The sequence below is a fragment of the Etheostoma spectabile genome, unplaced genomic scaffold (genome assembly GCF_008692095.1).
Source record: "Etheostoma spectabile isolate EspeVRDwgs_2016 unplaced genomic scaffold, UIUC_Espe_1.0 scaffold00006414, whole genome shotgun sequence".
NCBI lineage: Eukaryota > Metazoa > Chordata > Actinopteri > Perciformes > Percidae > Etheostoma > Etheostoma spectabile.
In genome coordinates, this window is record NW_022603375.1 from 1 (window position 1) to 18,065 (window position 18,065).

At 38.6% G+C, this 18,065-nt stretch overlaps 1 pseudogene; it reads left to right on the top strand.

Annotated features, from left to right (window-relative positions):
- The first annotated feature begins 138 nt into the window (after positions 1-138).
- LOC116678069 (epidermal growth factor receptor-like) lies at positions 139-17,766 on the top strand (annotated as a pseudogene).
- The last annotated feature ends 299 nt before the right edge of the window (positions 17,767-18,065 follow it).

Genomic DNA, 18,065 nt, shown 5'->3' on the forward strand with positions numbered 1-18,065 from the left:
CCTCGAGTATTGGCGTCTGCTATCCCTCTCTAAACCAGCTCTGAGGATTAACCGAGGCTGTAGAGAATGCAGTGTTATCATTAGTGTGGGGGCTCTGTTATGGTCCCAGTGTACGGATGACTGTTGTTTGTGCTGCAGGCCTGTCGGACTTCCAGGACAACGGGGTGTGTAAGGACTCCTGTCCGCCTCATGCGTTACGACCCCAACCTGCACCAGCTGGTACCCAACCCACTTGGAAAGTACAACTTCGGGGCCACCTGTGTAGAGAGATGCCCGTAAGAGCCGATACACTTATTCTCAATTCTTTTTTATTTTTAGCCAAGATTGTTACTTAACTAGGCTCTGATATATTTATAGAGTGCACTGTAGCTGTTGTCTTGACAGTTGAGAGAAATAAAGTAAAACTAAACAAACATAACAAGTGCCCAGGTTGACCTAAAGGGTTGTTACAGTCAGTGATCACAGTTTCTTAAGTTTAATTATAAACTGTTAGAAACACAAAAGAAAATGATTGAGTTTCAGGGCGTGTTAATGCCACAACTGTTCTTTCTCAGTTTAACTTACACAGGTCTGTGCCAGTGTTACTCAGTCTATACTGAAGGCCTGCAGCATTATTTGTACCTATAGTCATACTGAAAGTATGACTCATACAGGTTATCAGAGCACATTCAGATTGGTTTGTGACGTTATTCAACTTGTAAATGTTGCCTATTACATTATCATGAAGCAAACGGTTTGTAGTTGAATAATTTCAGATACTATGTTGTAACTGATCATGGAGCTTGTTGCGGACGTGCAGCGTTAACACATATGAGGTGGACGAGGGAGAAATCAGGAAGTGTGCCAAGTGTGATGGACTGTGCCCAAAGGTAGGTGGCTAAGCTATCACTGTGCTGTTTTACATCTAGCTGATAATAATTAGTGTACTGTACTTAACATCATGGATAGCAGATTTTAAAATGCCAATTGGTTTAGCTTAATACCAAATTAACCAAATTAGAGTACAGTCAAAAGCTTTAAACCATTTCTGTACTGATTTTGTTTTCATATTATTCACATGTGTAATGGACTTGGAATAGGAAACCTGACTACACATTGTCTATCAATGCCACCAACATTGATTCCTTTAAAAACTGCACACAAAAAAAATGGTACATTGCTATCATCAAGACATCATTTATGGGTAAGTCATGGACATAAACAGCATTACAGCCTTCATGCCTGTTGTTATCAACCATATCAAATGCTATACATTACCATGTACCTTTTACCAGTGGCAGCTAACATGTACATTCTCCGTTATTTGTAGTGATGAATATACCAAGACACCAAAGATGGAGCCTGCCCAGCTTGATGTTTTTAAGACAGTTAAGGAAATTACTGGTAAGACTGCATAAGACTTGAGTAATGCATGACAGATTTGATGCACATTAAAGAGGTTCACCATTCACATCCATTTGTTGCTTTAGGATACTTGTTGATTCAAACATGGCCAGCAAGCATGAACTCACTCGCAGTCCTTTTGAGAATTTGGAGATCGTCCGAGGACGTACTAAGCGGTATGTTCCTTGTAAAGACCCCCCATAGATTACAACGGCTAGATCTCAAGAAATTAATTTGTTTTTTTAAGAGTTAATTATTATTCAAGGCTGTCATAAAATCTTACTTTTTTTCTTTTTCTGTGCTACTTTTTTTTCTCTTTGGTAGTGGTAGCCGCAGCGTGATGATGGCTCATCTTAATATCAACTACTTGGGTCTTCGCTCACTCAAAGAAATCAGCGATGGAGATGTGGTCATCATTAACAACCAGAACCTGTGCTACGCAAACAAAAGCCACTGGAAGGGCTCTTCAAATCAGAAAGCCAAACTGCTACCATAGAGGAAATGCTGATGCTACCACATGTGGTAAATTGAATTTGACTTCCAACAAATTCAGCCAGATGCTTTTGTTGTTTTGTTATGTAACTTACTGATTAAGCAACACACAAGCCAGATTTAGAATTAATGAAGTCTAATTTCAGAATTATATGATTATGCGGGAAAGATCTTTTCTTTAGATTGTATATTTGTTTTTAGCCCTGCAAAACAACACTTGTGACAGGAAGTGTGCCACGGACAGCTGCTGGGGCCCTGGCCCGGACATGTGTTTGCCTGCCGTGACCACAGCCGTGATGGGAGCTGTGGTTGACTCTTGCAATATCCTGGAGGGAAGGGAGGATTCCGGTTTTAATACCTTTTTTAAGATCTGAAAAGCGTTCCTTATTTTAGACAATCAAATGGTCTGAACATCAGATCTGTGTGCTCTACAGTTAACTCCTTCGAAGTCTATTTTCATACCACCAGCATTTCCAGACAAGACATTAGACATTGGAGATTTTTTATTAAATCAATTCATAGACCAAATATGATCCAAGGTATTTGAAGTTAAACATTCAGTAGATATATGTAAAACATTGAAGCTGAATGGTACATTCACTCACATTGGTTTATCTTTGCAGATCTCTGTCAAACATGAATCTCAACATGGTTACAATTTAACTTGTGCTCTCAAAAAAAGAAATCATGAATTTTACTTCACATGTAACGGTTTGAAATGAGGCGCATCAGCGGCGAGAGTGTGTCAGCTTTGTTACTGTTTTTGCAGAGAGCCGCGAGAGGCCGTCGTCAATAAAACCTGCATGGAGTGTCACCCCGAGTGTCAACGCTTGAATGGAACCGCAACCTGCAGTGCGCCTGTATGTGTTTCACAACTAAGCCATTATTACAAACATAAAAATAAACACATTTGAACTACTGTTGAACCTCTGTGTTAACCGTATTTATGAATTTAAAGTGAGCAATAATTGTCATGTTTTTGTGTCAGTCTCAAAATCAAAGAACAAAACAAATGAGCAATTACCCAGTAAATCTATTGCAGAAGTGTCAGCGCTAACAATTTTTCCATCAACAGCAGCCTATTAGACCACAGTGCAGTGCAGCCACAAGACATGTTGTGTGTTGGGATGAGGGTGTGGTTGTGTGATCTAGTGGCCACACTGTACTTTTTTTATGTGCTCATCACATTTTTGACTGAAAACAACAAGTTGAAGCCTCTTTTTGGGGTTGCTGAAAGTAACTCTAGGAATGCAGGTTGTCTTTATTGACAAGAGAAGCAGATAGCAGTTTTAAAGAAATATTACACTCCAGCACTTGATTGCAATACATCTCTCCGTGAACAGAGTTGTGCTGGCCTAAACCAAACCACCTAACATAACTGGGTGGGTTTTCATTGCCAAACATTTGCATCTTAATGAGGAAGATCGGCACAGCTTGCTTGAGAAATTATTACTATGAGACAGGACAGTTTACATAATATTTACCACCCCGCTCAAGAGAGTTGTAAACATGAGTATTTATTTTTTCATTAAGGGTTCTGGAAACTGTACTAAGTGTGCCAACTTCCAAGACGGCCTGTTCTGTGTTTCCCGATGTCCCCAAGGCGTGCCAGGGGAGGACGACATGCTGGTGTGGAAATACGCTGATGAGATGAAAGTGTGCAGGCTATGCCACAAAAACTGCACTCAAGGGTAAAAGCATTGTTCTCCTGATCTGAGAACTGGCACTACATTTTTCTGTGTCGCAAACATTTGTCTGTTGTAATGTCGATGCAATAACTTCATCCAAGCCAGAAGGGTCAGCTGTGGTTCTGCTGGAACAGGTTAGGGAGAGAGAGGTTGGCTTTCAACACAAGGCAGTGTTTGCTCAGACTAATGTTGTAAATCAGTCAAATTAAAGGAAAAAAATTTAAAGAAATTTAGCATTTTTTGCCCACTAAAACAAATCTGCCTTCCTACCTGATGATCGGACAATTGCAGAATAAATGACATCTTAAAGCTTATCTTTAAAAAAAGAAGCTTTTTAATCAACTCTAGCACACAATTTTATCCAATCCTATCTGTTTTTATCAGTACTGTTATCATATTTTATTGTTAGCTATTTTAGTCCATTATATTTTTCTTGTTATTTTAATTGTCTGAAAATGTGTTATATTATTATTATAAGTTTTCGTAATTTCAGTTTTAAACCGATAGAAGTCTGCAATGCATTATAGAACAGGACAAAATATAACTTTGAATGAACGCAGATGTAATGTTCACCTTGATAGACTTTTAACCTTCAGCCATTGCAGTGGCCGGGTGGTATATTGATTATTAAGAAGGGAAGTGTTTCCGAGCTTTATAGAGAAAAAAACTGATGATGGTGAATTTGAAGTGTGAAATCAAAGTGATGGTATGGTAACATCAGATTTTTTGCATTGATTTATTTACAGGTGCATGGGGCCTGGTCTCCAAGGCTGCCAGAGTAAAAGGTACTGATGTGTTAGAAATTCTAATCTCATCTGTCCTTTTTTTATTGAATTTGTAAATGTGCTCTGTTTTCTATCTGCATTCTTAAATTAGCTCTCATCTGTTTTTCAGCCCCTCAGGCCTTTCCATGATTGCGGCTGGTGTAGTTGGTGGGCTGCTGGCTGTTCTTATTGCAGCCCTGTCTGTGTTTGTGTTGCTACGCCGTCGCTACATCAAGAGGAAGAGAACCATGCGCAGACTTCTCCAAGAGAGAGAGGTAAGATTAGAGGACTGAGTCACCACACATGTAGATAAGCATCAATACATCAAAATGTTGTATTTTAGATGTTGGTGTTGATTTAAAGAAATACAAGCCTGCTTTCTGCAGAGATACATTTTTACTTGAAAGGGAAAGTGCAGGCCTCAGTTTCAAATTAAATTTACAGATTTGTATTTGTATAATCTGTTTTGAATATTGATCTACTACAATGCATTTTAAAAGATTCACTTATGCTGTTTGTGCAGCAGTTTCTAAGAAATTCAGTCCTTCTTTTCCAGTTGGTTGAACCTCTGACTCCAAGTGGAGAGGCTCCAAACCAGGCTCTGCTGCGAATCTTGAAGGAACCTGAATTTAAGAAAATCAAAGTGCTGGGATCCGGAGCTTTTGGTACAGTTTACAAGGTAATAACATGCAACATGTTTGTGTCTCAAATCACCTTTTTGTCTACTGCAGCGCAGAGTTTTATTAAAGCTGTAGCCCAGTAATACTGCACGTGCAAAGTTACATAACCAACACCCGTCAGTGTTTCTGCACATCTACATCTGTTGTCAATTTTTCAATTAAAAGACACATTTTTAACTTGCCAGATCATGCATGAGTGACTCCACTATCACCTTTAGTGCTGTGTGTGTGTATATATACTTGTATTACTCTCATTGTGGGGATATGTGTTTACACAGTGACACTGTAGGGACTTTCTGCCATGTGGAGAAAAACGCTGATCTCTACAAAGTTAGGCATTTATTTTTGGGTTGCTTGTAGGTTAACATTAGGGTAAATCTCCAGAGAGAATAGAAGTAACATAATGTTCTTACTTTGTACAAAAAAAGTGTGCCCTTTCAAATTTATTTCAGTTTTAGACCTTGAAAGTGAGGACATTTTTGGAAAGTAAGGACATTTTTTCAAAGGGCAATTTGGGTTAAGACTTTGTTTTGGGGATTAAGCTTGTAATTAGGTTTACGTTCTGGCTAGGGTAAGGGTTAGGGTTAGACATTTACTTTTAAAGGTATAAGTTGCATCAAACTACCATTATCACGCTATACAAATACTCCTTTACAAGTCCTGCATTCATAATTTTAAGTTAAATTAACTTAAAGAATTAAAAGAAAGACCCCTTTCAAAGTGTTAAATTATATAATTTGATTATTATTACTGACTGAATAGCTGGTTGAGGTGAAGATAATAGAGTTGAGTAGTTTAATCTGTGAGTTTAATCTGGGTCATATTTTATAACTGGTTTTATGTTTTGAATGTAAAACACAGCAGTCAACTGCATGAAGTTGTGTAAAAAGTATATTGCTCTCTGAAATTGAGTATTAAAGAAGCATAAAGGGATATAGAAGTGCCTCAAAATTATATTTAAATACAGTATTTCAGTAAATGTACTTTGTTTTTTAACAGCACTTTAGGGGAAAAAGGATCCTCACAAATATAGTTGAGTACAAACTGATTGGGGGGCGGGGAGGCATTCATGCAACACATACACGCAGGCATTTGTAATTGTACTGTATATTTGCATGTAGGCACTTGTGTTCACTTGATGATTCAGGTATAATTAAAGCATGTAAATTACAAACTTGTGTCTATACAGGGCCTGTGGGTTCCGGAGGGAGAAGATGTGAAGATTCCAGTAGCCATCAAGGTTTTAAGAGAGGCCACATCACCAAAAGCAAACAAAGAGATCTTGGACGTAGGTTTACTGATTCATGTGGTACATTTTTTTTAACTCTAAGCTTACTGTAATACTGAGTCAGACGTAAATAAACCCATTCATGTGAAATGTCATTTCCCAGACTACTTCAGTTGCTGCTAGTAAGAAATATAAAAGTTAATAACTCTAATATTTTGCCTGGATTAAAAAGAGAAGTCAGAAGTACCTCAATGTATTACACAAAGTTAATGACAGTTATTGCTTCCCAAATGTAAATTTAACTGGAAAATACCCTTTATACATACCAATGACTACTTATTTTCCTTGTAATGGAGAATGTGTCATGTTTCTACACGGGGACCCTCCTGCAGGGGCTGTAGGAAATGGGATTAATTCATTAGAGAGCTGAGTGTGGGCGTTGGTTTGTAATCCAAGGTTGAGGTGTTCTGGAAAGGAATGCAGTCCTGTAGCCGCAGTGAGAAAGCAGCCTGTTACAAATGCATTATGCAAATAGTTGACTGTGCATCTTAGATCCTATAATTTTGCGATTGTGTTGCTCAGTCACTGTATATCTGGAAGTTGTGGAGGGCATGTACTTCCTCTGATCTTCATGACTTAATGTTTTAAAATACGCTTTGAAGCCTCTTCCTCATCAGACTGTCAAAATTACCGAGCTCCTAACAATCAAGTGGTTATTTATCGAACAATACAGATACTGTAACAGCCATGTAGAATGTATTTGTGGTACAAAAAATCATACTACCAACAGGAAATCTACTAAATAAAACTCAGTTTGAAGTGCTGTTTGTATGGGTCAACTTCTAGAAAGCCTGTTGTTGGTTGCCAGTGTGGATTATCCCTAATTTCTTTTCTGTTGTGATGACTGAGTGTTTCCACTCTCAGCTGAGCCACATCAAATATGCTTGGCTTGGCATTACTGCTGCTAATCACCCAACACTAGATATAAATATGTTTCCACACATGTCATGTTTCTTAAGATATCAGTTTCCAGGATAAACGTAGACACTTCTACCAATATTGGTTCAGTGGAAGATGGGATAGACTGTGAGACGTTTTTCTCAAACGTCTTTGCACCTTTAATCCATCAATGTGAATGCCAATTTTCTCCATTTGCCCTGCACTAGATATAGGAGTTGTTTTGGTGTATGCATCACCTGAATGCCCCCAAATAAAATAACACATTAAATGATGTCTTCATGTGCACTACAGGAGGCTTATGTGATGGCCAGTGTGGAACACCCCCATGTGTGTCGTCTGCTTGGTATCTGCCTGACCTCCACAGTGCAGCTCGTCACCCAGCTGATGCCCTACGGCTGCCTGCTGGACTATGTCAAAGAGAACAAAGACAATATCGGCTCCCAGTACCTGCTCAACTGGTGTGTGCAGATAGCCAAGGTAATTGGGAAAAACCTCACAAAGGCATCAAATTACATGTCTGTTTAATACCTATTTTGAGTTTTCCTTGTGATAACAATACTGTTTAATGGATGTCTGTATGTTTTTATTAAAGCCATATGATAACAACTAATGTAACTGAGCAATTTGGCAGAGCAAGTCAAGTTGTTTTGTTTCGCAATTGCTAGAAAGAACAGTACATGCTGCTTTTAACTGGTTTGAAATATTGTTGAATGATATGACTTAACAGGTGATGATGACAAGCCTATCATGAAAGCACTTTAAGATCTTTGATCAAGTCTGATCAAGCAATGTTTTGGCATTGTAGAATCTAGCCGTATCAGACAGCTTGTGAAAAAGAGCACTGCACTTATGTATGTATGTATGTATGTATGTATGTTTTGACAAAAGGGTATGAACTACTTGGAGGAGCGGCACTTAGTACACCGTGACTTGGCAGCAAGAAATGTCCTGGTGAAGACTCCTCAACATGTCAAGATCACTGACTTTGGTCTGGCTAAACTCCTCAACGCAGATGAGAAAGAGTACCATGCAGATGGTGGAAAGGTTTGTTGGAGATTAAATTAATAATTAATTAATTAAAAATAAAATTGTGTACTGTGTTGGAAGGATCAGTATGTCTGTCATGAGTATTTCAAAAAGATTAAAAAAAGTTTAAAGTGTGTGTTTTTGTCCTACAACTTAAAATATTTTTGTTTGTTTTATATTCAGTTGTTGTTGCGCCTGCACACAAATAGGCCTAAGAGCAACCTTACTCGTGCATTTATAACCTGTCACAAATGTGGTTATTGTTAGACAAATTACTTCCTGTACATGAATGAATTTGCCCCATTTCATGAAAGATGTTATTTTTGTAGTTTTGCTCTAAATTTCATCTTATGTAAGTAAGTATAAATAATTCTGGTAGAGAAGATAAATGACAAATGTTTCTTTGTGCAACTAAAATTACTATTTTCTGACAGAAAAATGTGTAGGGCTTGTATTTACTGGGTGACCTGTACACTTCTTTTTGCGGAACCCGATAAAGTATTTTTTTCCCCAGAATATGATAATTACCAAACCTTTAAAATTGTTACTTGCTCAAACATCCAATAATATGGTACAATGCCCTCTATATAGGTGAATTACCATATTATGGTATCAGAACTTTATTACATCTGTGGTTCATTACTTTGATATAATCCATTGAACTTCATCTTTATTATGTGAATAGACTTAATCCTTATGCAGGAAACATGTCAGAAATCCATTTTTAAGCTTTGTGCGACGCAAAATGCCACAAAACTCTTTATCTAAAATTGAAACCTACGTTAAATGTCAGCATTTTTAGTAATTTAAGGGATTTTGTATGCCTGACTATTGCAATTCTACGCCACTAGGTGACAGTACAGTTACGCATTGTATGTGGTGAAGACAGTGATGATGGATTTAAATTTACAGCACTTTAGGTGAAGAAGACAAATTTGATGCGTTACTATCAAGGTATAAATTAAGTTATTATTCCTCTTAACAGGCTGTTTCAGACACTGCTGTGCAAGTGTACATGCTGCTGTCTCAGTGGGCTAATTAATCTTCATCCCTCCACCCTGCAAACACAGTCATGTAAAAATGTTGACAGCATTATTAAATGACTGCATGTTTTGCATGAAAATATTGTGTAAGTGGTCCATGCAAGCTAAGTGTCCAGATGTACTCAAAAAAACATTAGGATGGTGCATTACTAACATGTTAAGTGCACATTTACAGGGAATTCACAGGGATTCAAAGTTACTGCAATATTTGGAGAATATTACATTACTTTACTTTACTTACTATTACTTTTTGTTCCTCAGGTACCAATAAAATGGATGGCTCTTGAATCCATCCTGAACAGAACATACACACACCAGAGTGACGTTTGGAGTTATGGTAAGTCTTGTACTTTATGTTGAGAATACATGTTCTACCTCTAACCCAGTGAGGCACGAACCCTGCTGAGCTTGGATCCTTGTGTACCTTCAGATATGTAAAACAGCTGGGCTTCTATACTCTTGAGTTTTGGTGACAGCCTCACTGGAAAATATTTATTCATTTCCAAATAAAGTGTTTTAACAGTGAGTGAGGCAAAGCAGAGCAAAGGCACTTTTGAAGCTTCAGATAGGATGTTGTTTTTGGATCTGTCAACATTTTAAAATACAAAAAAAGAAGAGAACATCATGCTAGCATCTGCAATTTGTAGGACTTAGATAAGGCAAGGCAGCTTTATTTGTATAGCACATTTCAGCAACATGGCAATTAAAAGTGCTTTACATAAAATGATTAAAATAATAAAAGTTACAGTGAGAAGAAATTAAACTTTAAAGAGCAGTTAAACAGTCAAACAGTCAAAATAAAATACGAAACTAATAGTTGCATTGCAGTCATCAGAACAGTCTAATCACTGTCTAATCAAGTCGTCAAATTTTGATCTCATCCTTGCTGATTGTCACAAAAATCAACTTCAGTATAAGAAATGAGCAATCATTTAAAGAAAGGCAACATCAAAAGAAAGGTCTTCAGCCTTGATTTAAAAGAACAGAGTTGCAGCAGACCTGCAGTTTTCTAGGAGTTTGTTCCCAATATGTGTAAAATATGGAGCATATGAGGTAGCACCAGCAGTCTCAGATGGACAATAATATGTAAGAAGAGATTGTTGCCACAACCCACGCAAACAGTTCTTTCAGCACCAGCAGTTTTGATCATGCCTTCCGATTAATATGGCAAAAGCATCTAGACCCTGGCAGAAGTGACAGGCGTTCTTTCATCCTTTCCCTTCTTTAGTTCCTCCAACGCAGAGATGCATCCTGCTAACTCCCACTCCTGCAGGCAAAGCCAATTTGTCACATAGATATTTTGATACTGTGTGATATTTGGAAGGTTACATCCTGTCACTCTGATTTCTTCTTTTATTGGGAACAAAACAGTGAATGACAGCTCAGCAGACTGATATACCAACTGTCCTCTTTTCTGTAGGCGTAACAGTTTGGGAGCTGATGACATTTGGGACCAAACCATATGATGGGATTCCAGCCAGTGAAATAGCTGGGGTCCTAGAGAAAGGGGAGCGACTGCCTCAACCACCAATCTGTACCATAGATGTCTACATGATCATGGTGAAATGTAAGCTTGGTGGACCATGGCTGACACCTTTTGCTTTCCTAATACGCATTTACATTATATTTTCCTTCTTTTATTCTGCTGCTGCAATTAATTTTGGATAACTTCCCTACAAATAATTTCCATCTTATCTTATGATAATGTGTCTGTGCAGGTTGGATGATTGATGCAGATAGCCGACCTCGTTTCAGGGAACTAATAGCTGAGTTTACAAAAATGGCCCGGGATCCTTCTCGATATCTGGTCATTCAGGTATGATTTTACTTCAGACCTAAATGTCTTAAATCTTCAGTTTGTTTGATGATGATTTGTAGTAACCCATTGGACACACCATGCTGACTAGGTACATTTTATTTCTATTCCAGGGCGATGACCGCATGCACCTGCCGAGTCCCACAGACACTAAATTGTATCGCAGCCTGATCAGTGGGGATGGAATGGAGGACGCTGTGGATGCAGAAGAGTACCTGGTGCCGCAACATGGATTTTTCAGCAGTCCGAGCACCTCCGTCACACCGCTTCTTCACTCCACAGTAAGCTTCTTTATATGAAAAACTATGATTAAAGGTTTTTCTGTCCATCTGCCTTCTGCATTTGTGGTACTGCGTCTCAGACTTTAGCAAAAGCTGAAGAAATGATGCATCCTGGTACAAAAAACTAACTAAATAAAATGGGATTTATTCAATACCACTGCTGATATTCAATTATTTTTAACTTTAAAAAGCCAGTACTGCCAAGCCATTGGTCAAATCTGATTAATGCAAGAAGTGTAGTTTTTTGGTCACATAATTAATTTAAGCAAACAATCATGCACTGACCAGCAAAATAATTTATCAATACTAGAGACTGTCATGCAATGGGATCACACCAGCCGCAACGCCAAATCAGGCCGGTAGCATCTGGTGGGGGAGGGCCAAGGCCCCTTACCTACCACCCTACTTCTGGCGCCCTTCCTCAGACCACACACATCTTTGGACTAGGCCTTGATCTTAACTATACACTGTTAAGTTTTGTCACTGCATCTTGCACGGTTGTGATGATATCATGGTGTGAAAAGAAATCTATCCGCACACACGCAGACAGACAGAAATATAAACACCTAGCAAAGTATACTAAAACCTCTTCTGTGGTAGCTCCCGCTACACTAGGCATCTCCACACGCACGCACGCACACACACACACACACACACACACACACACACACACACACACACACACACACACACACACACATATACACACACACACTCTCAAGGTAAAAACAATACCAGGGTTGCTTTCACATCTGGTAAAAACTGGTGTTGGTTAAGCATATGTGGTGTACGGTGAGACTGGGTACAGTACTTCACAAGATACTATGGATGATTGTCCATATAAAGTAAACCCTACAACAACAAAAAGTATTTAGAAAACCAATAGCTAGATAATAACGTAAACAAAGAAAGGCCCATAAAATAAAATATACACTCTGTATACACCATACAGAAAGGAAAATACTGGACTACAGTTGAATTTAAACCATAGCAAGTGGTGACCTAGTCCACCACATGCACTACTAATATAAAGGTTTCACACAAATCTGAGATACAGACCCAGAATATTGTCACAATCTTTTATGGCTGAACTTCCAGCCAATATAGTCATCTGAAAAAAAGGAAATCTGTACATGGATGAAACACATACACCTTTTACAACAGACACAAACGCCAGACTCAAATTGACCTTCTTGAGCCAAATAGTGGAAGAGGAATACCATTTGCTTTGGAGGCAGGATAAAATTTCCCTGCATTCATTAAATTTATTAGGAACTGCACCACATGCACCAGCAGTGCACACTTTACCAACATGCAGTAAACTGTTTGAAAGTTTAGTTTTGCTATTTTAACTGTTTTAGGAAATGGGATTTCTGCATAAATCATTACCCTCTGAGTCAGAATGGAAATAAATGCAGAGTCAGTTTTCAGCTTGTTGAAAGCAGTTAGCACTCACATGATGCAGCAGAAGCAGAACACTGATGGTTAAACTGAATCCAGGTGATCGTACAGCGAGGAGGGTTATAGTAAACTGATCGTCCTTGACTTGAATAAGTGGCCAGTTGTACCTGACCTGAACTCTGCTTACCCCAGTTGCCCTCGTTCTGTTTAACTGTCACCAGTGGGACTGTTTCTCCGCTTCCTGACCCCTACCCACTTGTCCTCATCATCACTTCTCCCACGTTTCCTCCCAGGTGCCCTTTGATTGATGAGAACTGAATGAGGAGAACTCTTCAGGTTCAGTGAAGGCCATGCGTAGGACTGGCTCTTGTACCTGGGAACGTTGCCTGCCACTAACAGCCTGGTTAGGCCATACAAACTTTGAAGTGTAATTACCTTTGCAGGCAACTTTTTAAAATCGTTGTCCAATAAAAGCTCAGCATGAGTCTGCTTTTGTAATATCCCTGTTGGGGCATGGCCCACTATCGGATGAGATTTTTTTTCTTTCTTTTTTTTACAGATGGTCGCTCCTTCAGTGTGTTTCATTTCATTTCCTTGTTGAAAGTAATTGCATTGCCACAGCTGCCACTCTGTTCTCTTTATTTGTTCGGTTTCCATGGTTTTAACACCGTTCACCTTCCTTTGCCTCGAGAATATGACAGACACAACAAAGCTTGTCAGATTGCCTGAATGAATATGAATCTGCTCAGTGGACGTTTATTTCGATCCTCAGCTTGTACTGCAATGACAGCTAAGGTTCCTCGGATACCATAAAAACACATTACCATCACTATTCAAAGTGAACTTATTGTCCCCACGGAGGCTTTAAAATAAACCCCAGTGACTGAAAGGGACACACACATTAAAAGAACTATACATAAAAGAAGAAAGTCAGAATCCAATACTACCAAAGTAAAACAAAAAATAAAGGATTTGCTTAAATACAATGAGCACAGCAGACCCTCTTTATGTTGGGCATTGTATTGAAAATGCCTGTTTAGTTACATTCTAAACATTTCTTTATTTAAAGGGGCTGTACTGTACAGAAAAAGTGGGCTGAGATTGCCTCCACATGGGTCTCAAAGACCATTCCCTTATATGTGAAATACTTTTACTATTTACTATACTACGTTTTTTTACAGCCACATGCACTAACATGCACGCGCTACCGGACAAAAAAAGAAAGAACAAGGAAGCTTAGTTTACAAGACACAGAGGGAGTGTGACTTCAATCTTTGCTCAGGACGCCATTACTCATTGCATTGTATCTTTACAAAAAAAACAATGATTTATTTGCTGCTTCATTTTATGTTCTGAATGTCGAGTATAGCCCCTTTAAAATCAGCTTTATGGATAACAGAAGCATATTCAAATGAGTTACGGATCAATAAAACACCATTTCCTGTTCTGCATTTGATGAGGTGTCATCATAAAGACTTTAACTTGTGTTTATATTATCTATTATGCAGAGCCTCAACAGTAGCATTGGAACGTGCCACAGCAGAACTGGCTTATTGGTAAGAGAAAGTCAACCCTTTAAATTGCATTTGGAAAAAAAAGGAAATGTCCCTGTTTGTATTTAATTAAATGTACTATATGCCATAGTTCTAAAAAAAAAAAAAACTCTCTTCTTTGTTGCAGAATGGATTCCCGAGCAGAGATGGAAGCATGGTACTCAGATATATTCCTGACCCCACAGACAAACTTTTAGACAACGCCTTCCTGCCATCTCCAGGCAAGTATCCTCCAACTTCAAAACCTCACATTTAAGTGAATCTCAGTAGAGCTCTGTGCTCAGCTGTCTGTTTTGATTCATTGAGGAAGGGGGCATCTAGTGTACAAGAAGTGTATTGCTCTGCTTATTGCAATGCTGCCACAGCTGAAGAACATTTACCTTTGGTGTTGTACCATTTGTGCGTGTACTTTTTCTTGGTGGCTACAGTGACGGGATATAAACTGAAAAGTGGCATCAATAGGGCTCTACTCAGGACCATAAGAACCACAAATACATATCACATGTGTTATTTAACTATACACCACTATACAGGTGTGTTTTGTTTTGCCTTCATAATGATGCTAGCATCAGTCAGCAACCATTTTAGTTCACACAAACTTTTAAATTCTCATTGTCCTTTCCACAGCATCAGAATTAGTCTTTGGTTACTTTGGAACATTGCTCATAAAGCCATGCTTTTTGACAGCAAGTAGCTCCCTAGAATGCACCATTGGGGAAGATCAGCCGCCCCTCCCAACTGCAATATATTGGTGATGATGTAACTTTGATTTCAAAAGTCAAGCGAATTAAATGCTCACTTTAATAGGTTGGTTGTAAGTTAGTTGATATTCAAATTGGTATTCTGTTTTCTTAATGCCTTTCTAAAAGGTTGTGGGATTTGCGAGAGACATATTTAGAAAAGATTGGTCAAAATCGATAAGGCCAAGAGGCCAAGACAATATCCTAAATGTTGGGCACTAGTTAGGATGAATCTCAACAAACACTGAATCCTACAGTTCCCATAATGCGTCTTGCTTTGTTGACTTTGTAAGCAGCCACTTCAAACTCCATGCCTCCAGTTTGTAACACAGAACAATATATAATTGTTTTGACAGGCTGCGTAGAACAATCAATAAACTGACTTTCATGTGGAAAATTAGTAGAGTCACCCTTTAACGCCAAGCACTGGCTGCCTGGAAGGTTGAAAATCAATGTGCAAACTTAGGGGTTTGAAAATGATCAGCAGTGCCTGTGATGTAATGGTTTGCAGTTAATGGACTGAAACACGTCACAATTATGTTTACGGTAGTATAGTTTAATAAATAACCTGCTAGTGTATGCAGTTAATTAAAAACTAGTGTCCTTGCTAATGTCAGTGTGGCTTTCTTACAGACTACATGAACCAGAACGGAGTCTCAGATGTGATGAATCCCATCTACCAGCACCCTGGTCCACCTCGCACCATCCTTCCCACCATCTCTTCAGACGACACAGAGACAGAGTACCTGAACTGCTTCAAAAACGGGCCTACGGACCTGAGTACCTCAACGAGGTCCGGTCCCCCGCTATGCTCCCGCACACCTCCAATGGCACGGTCCACAGCATTCAGAAATACCAGCCACAAAATAGCATAGACAACCCTGATTACCAACAAGATTTCACTCCCATCTTCAAGACTCACGCCAACGGACACATCCCAGCAGCAGAGAATGCAGGGTACCTGGGCCCAGACTGAGGGCGTAGTGGATGCAGACAATAATTAAGAGATTGTTTCTTGTTCCATTAAAAAGGGGCATTGATGTATTGGCTGAGAAAGCATAGCTAAGTGATAATAATAAGTGATAATTATCATATATGTTCTTACGGAGTTAAGTGACACTTTGTGCAGCTTTCCGTGTTGTGCGCATGCAGTTATACTTGTCACGCAAAACCCATCTCATCCCAAAGACTTTTTTCCTACCACCAAACTACAAATGACTTTTTTCTTGATGAAAGCTGACTCCTACATGACTCAGTTGACTTGAGAGTTGCTGGACCCGAGGTGCTCCATTCATATGTTGCAACCCCTGTCAGAAAAATGCTGTATGTGATCACAATGCCTCCATTTTTTCTAGGAGGCAGAAGCTCTATTGAAAAGAACAGAAACTGGCAGCTCAACCCAAAACACAAGCCAAGTGTGTTGTAGAATCAAACCGTTAGATACACAATCAGTCAACAGAACTGAAATGTTGGAATTGAAAGGGTTGACAACACACAGTGGTGTGCTCACTTGATGCTGATGTGAAGGCTTGGAACGTTTCTCTGTGGTGTCATGACGATTAAAGGGAGAGTTTAAAAATGCCAGCTCAGCTGTGGTGGTCCTCGGAGGCCTGACGACACTCGTTTTGAAGGATGAGTTAAAGAGGAAACAAAATGTTGCAATGTATAGAATCTATTTTCAGTTTAAAGGGGAATACTGGTGAATTGTATTGTTTAAATATGTTACTTTTATGCTCTTAGATAGGTCTGTATGTATTACAAACTGGTGGCTGTCTCTCTTCGATTGAAACAAGTGTGAGAGTTTAATGAACCACTAAAGTGTGATGATGTCACACTATGGTAAATATAGCAAACATGATTGTTTGTTAGCTGAATTCACAAAGCTTTGTCTTGCACTTCAAAACCTGCAGCACTCCTGCAGCATTTAGCCTATTTCTGTGGTCCTATAACGTTAGCTTAACTCTGAGCATTATATCAGTATGGCACATGCATTTGTGTACCCAGGAAGTATTTTCTGGTCTTCTTACTGATTATTTCCCCCCCATTAGTATATTAACACTGTCTGCACTCACACCATTTATCAAGTGTTTAACAATACAAAAATGTTACCAAGAAAAACTAAAAAGCTCCAAAAGAGTTTTCTTCTTGTTTGGAATATTGATGGTAGAACTGTCTTAGTTCATGTGAGTAACTTGTTTGAATTGTTAAATTAGAAGTAGTATTTCCCTGTAAACATGAGTTGTTTTATATACTATTTGAATTGTTCAAGTCAGAACAAAGAATGTGTCTAATGTGTCTATTTCATGGGGTCTTTTCCTTGTCTGATTTTTTTTTTTTTTTTATTTTTTTTTTTTTAAACAAAAGTGTAGACTGTTGTTTCACAAGGGTGTTGACACAATATCTTTGGATCTGCTCCCAGCTTATTAGCTTTAAAGTTTGTAGTCTTCTAAGAGCATTAACTTTGCAAATATTGTTCCTAGTTTTAAAGGAATATATTATTGTAGCAACCTGAAATGCCTACTTTTGCAGATTTTACACAGGTACATGTACAGAAAACAGTGATTGTACTGTAATATACTCCAAAATAGTGACCTATAATTTATACTCGATACACAGTTTTGTCACATAATACGTGAATATGCACTTATTCCTGAATTGTGATTATTTTATTCAAATGTGAACATGAATAAATCTTTTTTTTTCTATGGAAATACAGTTTGTTTTTTCCCTCACAGCCTTAACAAGTGAAGGACGAGATACAAGAAGAAAAACTAGAAGCCCAATAATTCACTTACTTACCCAGTCTGTTTATCTTGATGTCTTCAGAACTTCAAGTAACAATTTAATGAAAAGCCTTTAGCAGACAATCAGGTGAACAAGAGCATGCATTCACCCTATCAGTTGAGCACCAGTCTTTAACAACAACGATGGGACTTGAAACCATCACTGACAAGCTAAGGAACTTGTGTTAGCATTAGGGGAAAAACACACATGTAAGACACTAAAACAA